Consider the following 13433-nt stretch of genomic DNA (forward strand, 5'->3'; position numbering starts at 1 on the left):
GTCTGTTTGAATTTGACTGTAAGGCACTTTTTGGTGCTTATGAGTCATCTGGAATAGGCTGGTTCTCATTGGTGTTACAAGAGTTATGCTATCTCTACTAACGTTTGCTTTATCAAGGAAAGGTATGAAGCAGATGTAATGAAAGCAGAGCTATAAATCATGTTTTGAAGGGAACATATGAGGAAAGTATGCCTTGTAAACTAAGGCACTCGATGTGGGCTTTTTTTTGAGATTTCAAAATCAGTAAGGTATCCTTCAAAATTTGATGGTTTGTGCAACATTTATGGCTTATTTAAGGGAGATAGCACTCAGATATTCTGAATATTGGTGTTGTCTTTCTTATTTTATTGTTTCCCAAGTAATAGAGAATGCTCTTAGTGCATTCTCTAAAAGAAAAGTAGCGTAACTTCAGTATCCAAAATAACTAACAAAGGATGGCTAGCTGACTATAAGTTCCAAAATAATTGTATCAACTAAATTCTACTGTCAGTTGCAGAGTTCTGTTATCCCAACTCTATTAAAAGTTCTGTTCAGGGAAAAGAAACAGAGCAGTCTGACGTATATGAGCAATCACATGTAGCTAACAAACCATAAAATAAAATTCCTTAAAAGTTTCCTGGAATATACTTAAGGAAGTTGTAATCCATTCACAGGCATTCTTTGAAGTGAAAAAGTAAAATAACTCACCAAATAAATTATTTGTTTCAATTTATTGATTCAGCCCTAATAGTCACCAGTATTCACTTAATGTTACCAGATGGAGCCATAATTTGACATAAGAGAATAATATTCTGTTCTCAGATTCACATAGTAGATGGTTTTGTCTGATATTCTGCTCTCCTCATGTGCACGACTCTTCAGTTGGTGTCAGTGGGAGTCATACACACATAAAAAGAGCACAGTACTGGAGTCTAGGGGTCAAACTTTCAGCTCCGCTACAGCTGTTTTTCATAGCACAGCCCTTTGAGGTTTCACATTGTGAAAAGGGAATCTCTGGAGAGTTTGGAGTTGGTATAGCAGCTTATGCCAACTCATTCAGTTTCTTTTGCCAAGGAGATAGTCAGGACATTGTTTAGCTCAACTGCTAGAACAATTCTCTGAGACCTCAGGCAGGGAAATAGCTGTCTCTGTTCCTCTGCATTATAATGGAGTCCATATTTGTTTCTTGCTGGGCAGAGTAAGGAAATTGTAAAGGTGACTTACATATACTTCTCTCTCTTTGCAAACCAGCTCCAAGCACAATATGGAAGCACCAAATAATCTAATCACAGGTCTTCTGTGAAAATCAGGAAGCAATAATTTACATTAAATATGTATATTGGATGAATGCCATGTGACTATATAATTACTTCAAAGCTTCATTTCTAAATCAAAACCATTAATAAGTCATAGAAGGGTCCAAGTGTGACTAGGATCTATAAATGAATATACAGAGTTGAACCCTCAGCTGATACAAATTGGTATAGTTCCAGCTCACTGACTGAGTATCTGGCCCATATTTATTTTACATTCACATAATAAGAAAAAAAATAGTTTGGAGAAAATGCATTCCAGATTGAGTTACCATAATCATATTTCATTCTGGACTATTTTGTGTGTGTGTGTCTTGTAAACCAGTGAAAATAAGTGTATATATAATGAAGATGCTGATATACTTTTATAATAATGTGACTTTGCCATGTAATTATGTTGACAATATTCTGGTCCCAAATGAGACTAATGAGACTAGTGCCCTTTTATTGGTTATATATTAGATTCTTGTTATAAACCCTCCAAGAATATTAAATCATAAAGCTAGTAGTAGCAGGTACACTTTATGTGGCAAGAACAAAATGGCTGCAGTAAAGGGGAAGACTATTTACTATAAATGTTTCCACGTTTTACTGGCCAGCCAAAAATTCAATCTTGTTGAACTCGTATACATGTGTTCTGCCATATTTCATTTCATGAGCATTTTTGCATGTATGATATTGATTGAAGGATGTGTACCTTGCCCTTTCATTTTGTACAGTATATATTACAGAATGTAAACAGAGTACAGGACACTGCTATTTTTGCTGGAGATTTGTTGTTGTTCTTAGAAATATTTGGTCAAGAAGTGTTGCCTACTTTTCATATAATAGGGAAAAAAATACAAGTTAAAACAAATTGTGTAATTAAGGCTCCCACAATAGCTAGCTTATAAGGATAAAGTCTTCCATTGATTAATAACACAAGAACAGCATAGGCAATGGGCAATACTACCCCCCACTAATGTATATTAACCTTGACCTTTAGGTGCTTCCCCACAGCAATGAAAGGCTAGTTCTATACCCCTACCCAATCAATCCTTTGTTTCTCAACTGAGACAGCTAATAAAGGTGTCAAATATGGTGGTGGTTTTGTAATTAGAACACCTGTTCACGATGAACGGGACAGAGACCAGGTTGTCATTTCACAAAAGTCCCCAAGCAACCACGGTTTGGCAAAAATAAATAAATGAATGAATGACTCTGGCCCCCATAGTATTTTAACCAAAAGTCTAGAGCAGAAGGGAACATGAGTCCCATACAAATGGTGTGAGTTTTCAGCTTTATTGGAAAACATGGATTTTCAGTATGATCTCTATCAGAACACCTAAAAATTACTATTAAAAACTTCTAAAATATTTCAGCATTTAAGTTTTTGCTGCAGAGCTGATGTGTCATGCTTTAGTAGCACATAGAAAAAAGTACGGTGGTCAAATGCCTCATTAGTTTACAGACTGACGCCCCCAGATGATGCTTTTATCAGAATTTTATTACAAAGTAATGACATAATTTTAATGCTGCTGCATATTGATGATAAATTCTTTGTAAACTTGTTAATAATTAGGCTAAATAAAAATAAAATTGCAAAGTATACTGCAATTTAAAATCCCGTGTACTTATTCTAACATATGATAAAAAAATTATTTTATTATGTTACTGTGTGTATAGCTCCAAGGCCATCCTTGATATATGTGTCAGAATTTGTGTCTGTGGTCTACTTCTGGGAAGAAGAGAATTATGTTCAGCTGGGTATTTGCATCCACTTCATATTTTTTAATCCGGAACACTAACTTGCTTTATTGAAAACTGTATACAGTTATTTGGACAGCAGAATGCCATTTTAAAGAATCTATGAAATTTGATGTGTCCAAGCATCAGGAAATGTAGGCAGAGTCACTTCAACAATGTACATTATGCACAAATTGAAAAATTACACACAACAAAGAAACAGCAGTGCCATCTATTGGACAGAAAACTAAATTATTTTGTGCTATAAAACTAACTACAGAACAAACGTTTTACTTCAGCCTCTGCCTGTTTTTTCCCATTTAAAGTATAATCAATTATTTTCGCTTTTCATGTATTTAGGATAAGCTAATTGTTTTAGATATAAATATTATATTAGTTAGAAGTTACAACATAGAAATAAGAACTCAAGTGTATCAGTTAGTCAGACATTAATTTGACCACCTCTTTTCTTCAGTATTGTCATAGCACAAATGCCATTTCTAATAGCTGTCTTCATAAATCTGGCAATGTCTGAATTCTGGCCACCTAATGGAGTTACCACTAAAGAAAAACATATGCTCTGAAATTTAGAGCTTTGTACTGGACACAAAAACTAATTAACAGCCTCAATAATATTTGTCTTAAATTGTTTATTTTAAGTGCAAAATTTATAGCATTCAGTTAGAGTTCGGTCTGGAGGAAGAAGGAATGGGATGGTTTTTGTTCAGCTGTACTAAGGGCTGCAGGAAATTGTGGTACATGACAGACTTATGATCTGGCAGAATATTTCTCCTGGGGTTTATAATTAGTGTCATGTTACATATTTCTAAGTATTATGTCTGGATTCAAGATAGTAAAGTATCATCCCCAAAATTGCAAAGTCAGCAAGCTTGATGTTATTTAATTTTCTAATTCTTTGATTCTTCACAGGAATCAGTGGACCTATTTACGTTAGCAAAATTATGTCCATATAGGCAGTTACAGGCATTCACAGCATCTGAATATATGTTTTCTCAGATGTATCAAGATTTCCAAGAAGGAAGATAGGCTGGGAACTCGAGTTGTTCCTTTGACTTCAGTGGGTGTTGCATCTATTCCAAACTGAAATTCATATACTGATCTAATAAGCCAAAATACATCCTCAGTCTTTTCCATGTGGATAATGCTTACCTGTAGTGAGAGTCTCTCACCTTCTTAAACAGGGATTTTCAGTATCCACAACAGATTTTTATTGTTTTTAAGATGGGTATGGCTGTCAAGGAATAAATGTAAAGCATGTCCAGTTTTCTTACATTTCAAATTTTGTTATTACCATCAGGAAGTAATGATTATTACCATTAGGTATTAATATCACTAGGTAGTAATCTTGGCTATTAGAAAATGGGAAATTTAATCATAGCTTTTCTCTTTCAAGACTGTAGATGGAACCTAATTCACATAAATGGATCAATATTGAAGCATCAATTCATTTAATGGTACATTTGCATGAATATATGTGTTAATTAATGAGAACAGGAACAAAAATTTCTAGTACATGACAGCTACATTTAAGAACAGAAATAGGGCATAATCCATTGTATAGGTTTTCTCTTTTTTATGGCTTAACAGTTCTTCTTTATAACATAAGTTTCTGTTTCTGAGGGAGAGAATCAACAATAGAATGCCACTAGCTGTATTGTGTAAAGGTAATATGTTTTAATACTGACCCCTAGTGACAGAATTATATTACTGAGCTACTGTGCTGCAAGATAAAGGGATTTTGTTGGGGTTTGTGTTTTGTGTTGTTATTTTTTACATTAGCACCCATTCTGCTGCAACCCTATCCAAATCCAGTTAACTCATGTCATGAACAGATTCCTGGTTTGACTTTCTCTTACTGTATATCCAAAGTGTGATGGGTGCTTTCTAAAGAAAAGGGACAGCACAGTCATGACCCAAGAGCTCACAAGGTTTTCCTTACAAGTTACATATTGACTTCCATTGAAAACTGCAAAATGTTTTATGGTAAATTTCTCCCTTGGCAGAAAAGCTGAATCAAGGCCTAATGCTGGATTGTCATTCAGAAATGGGTTTCCACTATGACTTTAACATCACATGAGATGACTGATGGACAACCCATGGACAGTACCCTAAATCATGCCCTGCTGTCAGACGCAAAATGTTTCCCTCAGCCAGCTGTTGGTTTTCTCTCTTAGATTTGTGAATGTGTGGCTATATGGAAAAGTCCCTCTATGGACTCAGGCACTGTAACTGCATTTTGTTGCCAGTACAGCTCTTCTTTCACAAAAAATGTTGTTACTCATTTTTCTGTTTGTTTGTTTTTAAACTCTGTTGCTTATCAGGGGTTTTACTGAAGACAGAGACCAATATAGAGCATTCATCTCTATCTAACACAAATCTCATGTCACAACATCCTAAAGTGCATGAGAACCTAAGTATATCCAAAATAGTTTCAGGCAGAAAACACAATACTTCTAAATTGGGGTAACGGTAACTATATAGAAGTTCTACCCCTTATAGATATAGCAAAATCTTTTGGGCTGTTTGTACTCTCCTACCTTCAAAGCCTTGCAGTCTGATCACTATTGACCTTAGTTGTGGAAGGCTGGAATTTCACTCGGAGCATGTGTGTTGTCACCTGTAACTTCCCATGGTAGATTTCTGTGACATCAGATGAAACTTTCTTCTTCCTGGAGACTCCTAAGCCTGGGAGAGAAAACTGTGTTTTATGTAGTGGCACAAGTACAATGATTTCTCTTGAGTGTGTATCCCTACAATGACATTCAGTGATATGCACTGAGGTGAATTATACTTTTTTGGATTAAAAGTGGCAAGGTTTATTTTACATTTGAATAAACTTCAGACAAATGTATTGGTGCTTTTACATGCACATTTTCTTTGTAGCATATTTCTAAATTAAATGCAAATTATTTAAGTGTATGTTTTAACTTAGTTGAGTATAGTGTGAAGTTATTTATTTGAAGTGTATGTAAGAGAATTGTGGGTTTATGGCTGATCATGCAAACTTAATTCTGTCCTGCTGTGAATTTAACCTGTGCGCTGACTGTGCCATGTTATCTAATTGGACTCTCGTGCACACAAGGGGGTATAAATAAGCTTTCACAAGTAACTTTAAACCTTTTGACTTGCAACCTCAGTAATTTTATCTTAACTTAGTAGTATATGTGTACTTTCTTAGAGATTTAATTTGAAGAGAGAAAACTAAAAGCCTGAGTTTCTCCACTCTGAATCATCATAAGAGTTTGAGCATTTAGCAAGGTAAAACAGATAGCTGCCGTTTGAGGTAAGTTCACAGTTGTCCAGAAAAGACTTACCCAAAAGTGAAAGATGGGATCAAGTTTCATAGTCTGAGTTCTGTGCAGAGAGACTGACTTGGCACAGCTTTTTTGTCCTTCCTCAGCTGATGCTTCCAAAGATGAAGAAGAGCCACTGTATCCTCAGTCCCTGCGTTCAGATGAGTTGTTGTGAGGGCCATGCTTTGGCTTTTTCTTTCCTTCCCTTACACCTCCATGAAGGCTGCTCTGGCAACTCCTGAATGTTCCCTGTTATTTTGCTTTTGTAATAATGCGGATTCCATTCCAACATTTGTGCAGAATTATTGATTTTTGCATGCACTACTTCTTGGATCAGAAAAAAGAGAAAGGGGCATAGTGTCTTTTTCATGAGCTTATCCTGGCTGAAGCTACATGGGATCTTTAAGGGCCAAAAAAGGTTTCTGTTGCTGAATTTCAAGCCTTTCTCATAATAGTGGAAGTGTCAGAAATTCTTAATAAAGGTTGAAAATAATATTATAATTGAAAAGCTCAGATATCATTAATAGATAGTTCATTATCAATGCCCCTGTAATATTTTAAATTAGATATACTACAGTTTTAGAACTGAGATCTATGTAACTTTGTCAGATGAGTTCAATGACAGACTTTAGAAGATCTCTGTGTATCGCTATATGACAGTCAGGTATTACAGTCTCTGCTAACTCAGACAGTTTAAGGTTTTATTGCTTCCAGACCGTGAGGCTTATTAAGTTTTGGGTTTGTTGATGTTTTAACAAGATACTTGTCATTAAAAAATAGGAATAGAGGGTTCAGTTCCTGAAATGAAAATTTAATATGGTTTGTTGATATGATCAATATTTTTATCGTAGCACAAAGGGGCCCCAAATTGTAGATCAGTCTCTTGTGCTAAATTCCCTTACTCAGAATAAATATACTAACATTAATTTCCCTTGTATAGTGAAGAAAACGGAAGTAATGTTAGTCTTTAAATAAAATACGAGTGACTATATACAACAGTCAATTGCTTTTGAAAATAATTAAATCACAAAGTGAAATTTTTAGTAAATGCAGAAGGCATTTATTGGATGTGATTATTCTGATGCCATAACAAGGCAAATGAAGAATACTAATACATTTAAGGGATAAAAAGGAAGATATTTACTGAGGTTTTTCAAACTTCTAGCTATGATATTCTTTCTCAGTCAGAAATTACATAATAGAGATGGATCAAAAATGCCTTGTGTGAAAAAGAAGTCATGCGATTTAACACAGATAGAGTTGATTTTAAAAAATGTGTGTGTAATTAGATGCATAATTCTTATGCATAATTTACATGCAATTATGTATGAAAATGAGATATGCACAGGCATAAATGGCTAGCTAAGCACCTCACACACAATCACAGTAATTTTGCACAGAAATTAAACATGCAGTTGCAAATACATTTGGAAAATGAAGTCCATAAGGAGACCAATGGCCTTTGTGAGGAGGAAAAATTTGAATTTTTTCTGAGCAGAAATTGTGTTAAATCCTTAATCAGAAGCAGGGAAGTAAACAATATAGAAGTGAATAAAAATACACTTTAATATAAACCAGTTTATGTTCAGTTGTGGTAGAAGAAGCAAAACCAAACATACTTTACTATTTTTATGAAGTGTCAATCTGACTAATAAATTCAGCACAATCCAGAGTCAACAGTGGTGTGAAGCTGCACCACTGCTCTTCCCCTCTACCTTCCCTCCATGGGAGGTTGCTTGGGTTAGGGGTTTGGGGTGCAGTCTCAGTGGTTTCTGTCAGCTCTTTGAACACTGATAGTTGCTTTCTCCATTAGGCTAGATGGAGAAGCCTCCTTCTCTTCAGGAGGAAAAGCGAACCGGACCATTCCATATGCACTAAGTAAATAATCCGTTATCTTTCTTGCCATGGTTAGGAGTCTTGGTTGGCAACCAGAGCTGTTATGCTTGATGTGAAGACATGGTTCTTGCCCCAGAGAACTTACAGTCCTAAAAATAAAATTAAAAAATCCACAGAGTTTTGGTCCAATTTTTACAGATTATTGTTTTCACAACACTCTACCAATGTCTGAGCTATCCAATTGCACCCCAGACAACTAATGCAGCGAAATATTCAGTTCGGTGAAACTCATATGCATCTTCAAAGTAACTGTTTAAAAAAAGTTTGCAATTGTGAGACTTTTGGTAATGATTTTATTGTCAACTTTTAATTTATTTTTGCAGTAAAAGCAGTTAAGAAAACATTTGTTCTTCTCAAACTCTCAGCATTTATTCTTTGAGTCCTGAGTGATCTTTTAGAGAATTTTCAAGAAAATCTCTTTATAACTTGTCATTTAAAATTAATAATTTAAATTAAATATCTATTATCTGACCTTTTAATGTTTGCCTTTCCAATGACACTTGAGAAAAATATTTTAGCTATTCTTGAATACAGTAATTTGAATTCAGTTGTAATCAGAATTTTACTCTTTCACTACAGGGCATGGTTAAGGTCATTAGCGTACTTGAACCATGTATACCCTGGTTAAGGTAAATGCCTAACCCTTTTAGGTTAGGCACTCTAATGATCATAACCATGTGCTTATAAATCACAACATTTGAATTATTTTAACTTTAATTTGAGCTGTGTAATTTCTACACCTATCTTGTCTGTTATTTCTTGTTTGTTTGTTTGTAATTCAGATAGTCAGCTTCCACTTTTCAAAAAAACATGCTGATATTGCAAATGCAACAACCTTTTTTTCTTTTTCCCCCCTTGTCGTTGTCTTCTTTCCTTTTCCCTAATCTTTTCTCTCGATGATTAGGGAAGTTGATATATTTTGAATCTTTACACAACATGGAGGAAAAAAGCTGTGGATTTATATGACTGACTCCTTTTCCACATCAAAAAGTGTATACTTTTTTTCAGCTAAACCAAGGCTCCGTTCTTCCTTGAGGGTGTAGTCCTGTAGTGGGAGCACTGATAAAGCGCACCATCTCAGTAGGATGTGTCTGAAGCGCAAAGTGCGTTCTGGTGGCAGGGAGAGAGGCTAGTGCTGATCTATATTAGGCAAAGACAGTGCTGGTAAAAGCTTCTTCCTCTGACTTTTGTTTCCGTGTAATAAAAAAACTACACAGTGCATATCTCTGCCCAAGACAGAAGGGAACGAGGACCTCCGTACTTAGATCTTAATGTTGTAGTATTTCAGCACCTTAAAAACTTAAGCATATTCATTCTTTCAGCTCCCTTCTGAGGCCAGGCACTGCTGTCTCTTTAGCAGCTGGGGCTGCGTGGCCCAGGGTGACAGCGCTATTTCTGCGTTCTCCAGAGGGCTATGCGGTAGGAGTGAGTTGAACCATGGATTCCCCATTCTTCCTTCTACCCTCATAACCTCTTCTGTATGCATCTCTATTACCAGGACACAGTGGTGCCCTCAGGTTTTCACACCCTCTTAAAATCTTATTCTCAAAGGTATTGGTTACCTTCAACTCTCATTACCTGCTGTTGTCATTTCTAACATGAATTCTTTTTGCCTTGTGATCCATTGTGCTACTTGATTAAACTATACTCATGAAACTGTGATTCAAAATGAATCTGTGCAGAAGTAGAATGCAGGATTGAAATAAATATGTATGATCTTCTAAATCAGTGGTTCTCAACCTTTTTGAAGTTGAGTGGCACTTGAGAAAATTGGCTGTGCTCTGTACCTCGCTGAGGTCAGCTCTGAACACGCGAGGAGCTGTCACCTTGGTCTTTTGTTAAGTACTTGTGTACTTGCTGGCTTTATGGAAATTATAGTAAATCTGCTTATAATGTGATTGGCTACATCATTCAGTTCCGTGTATCATCCTGGAATCAGTCTGTTAGGGACTATATGTTTACTAGGATTTCCTGTGGGAGAATACATGTGTTATTGGGTGTAGTATAGGAATAGTAAGTCCTATACTTGCTGCAGAAGTATTGGATACTCTACACCTGTGAGATGCAGTGATGCATTTCATGAGTAGTGGATCTGTTCCATAAATCCTGGAATTTCTGTGTATCCATTGTACAGGAAAAACTGTTTGATTTTGGTGGTGGTTTTTTCCTGGGTAATGTATGTGTGTATATACTGTGTAATGCTGTAAATCTGATAGCTTATGGACATGCCTTACTGTGCATGGGTGTGTGCATGTATGGTGAGTGTCTCCCACACTTTTAGCAGGTACATCATGTCATTGTTACACATGCTATGAACGTGATGTTTTCCAGTAAACCTGTGATACATGTGGTGTATAGCTGATTCTTACATGTGCAATAAACATGTCCAGGATTTCTTCGTGTACAGCAGCCTGGGTAGGGCTATGGCACTCCTGAAGCTGGAAATCTGGATAAAATTTTCATGGGGAAGAGAAGACAATATTAACCAGAAAACCTAGAAATACAGTGGCCTTACCTGGGGAGGGACAAAAAAAAAAAAAAAAGAGAGAAACAAAACAAAACCAAAACACCCCCCACCCCCCAAAAAACTCCCCAAAACTACAAACCCAAACAAAACATTTTCAGCTCTTCTTTATCTGGTCAAGGAGGGAAGGGGAGGGAGGACACTCAAATAAGGGGAAATGCAGCTAATTGAAGACAGTCTGAAGAGTGCAGGGCAGGACATCTGAAAACATGGGATTCATTTCTGAACAGAGACTGAAGTGCTTGCATTAAAATTACAGGTGCTCCAAGAGGATTAATTAGCCAACACCAAACTGGCCCTATATCTTTATGCTGCACCCAAGCTAATAACCCTACTCACCTTCAGTCCCTGGATTGCTGCCTTTTCCCTGGTTTTCCAAACTGAGAACTACTGCTTGCCTGCCAGCCTTCCTTACACCCATGCTCCAGCACTAGCTGTGAGCTGCCATCACCTTGTAGCTGAGGCTGAGATCAGATTAACAAACCTGTTAGCCTCTGCTGATTCCTTCCAGGTATGCTCAGGAGTATCTGCACCCCCTCTCTGATAACCTGGTCTGGAGATACTTGCACTAAGATGAGTTCACAGCAAGATCTACATCATGGTGCCCATGTAATGGGATTATGTGTATGGCACAGGTTGGCGTGTATTCTGCTTTTTATCCTGTTTGCATAAGAGTGTGACTATCAGCATTCCTGAGGTTTTTTTGTTTTTATCAATGCTTTGGCAGTCTTTGATAGCATAACTGTTTCTTGTATATGTAATACTTCTAAGCTTGTGTTTATTTTGCAACTGTGAAAATTACCAAAAGACTAGTTAGATTTTGGTAAGACACTGTTACAGTAAAAAGTAAGATTTTCACATCCAGATTTCTCTTATTAATGTGTTGACAGAAATTTAGCAAAACTTATAAAACATGTACACTCTTCTGTTGTTGAAGTGCTTAGGTATGCTTGTATAGAGGCGAGAGAGTTTGTTACGTTTTTGATATAGACAAAGTGTACTAAAAGAGGGTATAAAAAGCAGTTGCAAGGAAAATTCAAACTGCCATCTGCGCACTTCCATTGCTAACAATATTGCCAACTTTTGTTTAACAAACGGATGAGCCAAATGTAAAATTACTAAGAGCAGACAGTAAATTGGACATATGCCTCAAATCATTTGATCAAATTTTATGTACAAACTCAGAAGGAAGACAATTCAATTTTTATAGTGTGCTGGTTTATAATGACATTGGAAAAAATACCACTGAAACAAATATAAGATGATATAGACAAAGAAATAAGTTCCTGTTGTTTAGTAGAAAGCAAAGTTTTGGCAAGAAGGTCAACAAAAATCTTAAGTTTTGGAATATCTTATGACATCTGAAGAATGTAAACTACATTTGTATCAGTAGTCTCTTTTGCCTATGGCAAAGAAACCAAAGAATACATGATAAGGTGGTAACCCAGAAATATAATGCTTTTTCAGATTTGTTAGAGCTTGGTAGTTTCCTCTCAGCCAGGCCAGGTTCTATCTTCAAGGTCTGCATCAGTTTTAGCAAGAGTTTACTGTCATTATAAACCATGTCACCAGCTGCTTTCAAATACATTCTTTACCACAGATATTAAATAGAAAGTTGACTTTTTTTTCCTTTTAAAAGGCACTATCCCAGTAAGTGCCGGAAGCAGTGGTAAGATGAAGCACTCATAGACCAGTTCCTTCTGCTGTGACTGAGATGTTGGCCCATGTGACTATTAGTTTTGCAGCACATCAGATTTAAGTCATTTGCAAATGTGTCCGCTAATAGTGCAGCTGCCTGCACCTTCTGCTGTCTCCTGCCTGAAGTTGTTATTTCCTTAGTAGTGCTTCTTCAACTATTTTTTTTATTGGCTGTTCTCTAATCTAAATCTAGGAAATTATCCTTAACAAAATCCCAACAATCTTCCCCAATTTCATTTGCAAACAGGTTGTTTTGCACATCTAGCTTAGAACTTGGCCACACCAGTGTTTGTCCCAGCACTGCTGAGTGGCAGCACCCTTCAGCCATGGCTGCAGTATCGTCTGGGAGCAGAAGGAATAGTTAAACTGGATCTGGTGCTGATAGACTAGTTGATGTGGAACCACAGTCATAGCCAGCCCTGAACTCTGTGCTGATGTGTCTGTTGTACTCCTGCCTGTCTAAATAAGCTTGTATAAAGCCAGCTCAATAGCTTCTACATTGTACTGAACTGCACCATGTATACCTACTCTGTCAGAATGGCAGAAACTTGGTGGACTATGTTTATGCTACCTAGGTATCCGATCACAGAAATTTACGGATACAGCACAACGAATAACAACATGATATTTCATGCACTATAATCCTCATTAGAAGTAGTGCTAGAATGATTATGAGGAGACGTAATACAAGTCTGCAGAGGCATTTGCCTGGAACTAAAGATACATAAATTCTGCATCTTTGAAAAGATGCAAGATTTAATTCACTTGTTCAAAACCTCAGAAATAATACATGTCCTAATAAGTTAAAGAATCCAGAAGTTTGTGACTTGGTTTGTCTGCTTAGGTTGTGCTTCTTGAACTTAACACCATAAGTCATACATAAATGACATATATATATATGTGTATATATGCATAAAATCTTGAAATGTAATACTAATTTAGTTGGTAAATACAGCATGCGAGAAGAAAAAATGGTCCTAAACT

General features: G+C 36.4%; 1 protein-coding gene across 3 annotated transcripts in view; it reads left to right on the plus strand.

Annotated features, from left to right (window-relative positions):
• ARMC3 (armadillo repeat containing 3) overlaps window positions 1-13433 on the plus strand; it is a 52117-nt gene that overhangs the window by 21567 nt on the left and 17117 nt on the right. The window lies entirely within an intron of this gene.

Source organism: Haliaeetus leucocephalus, unplaced genomic scaffold (assembly GCF_000737465.1).
Source record: "Haliaeetus leucocephalus isolate CR32 unplaced genomic scaffold, Haliaeetus_leucocephalus-4.0 Scaffold0, whole genome shotgun sequence".
In the NCBI taxonomy this organism is placed as follows: Eukaryota; Metazoa; Chordata; class Aves; order Accipitriformes; family Accipitridae; genus Haliaeetus; species Haliaeetus leucocephalus.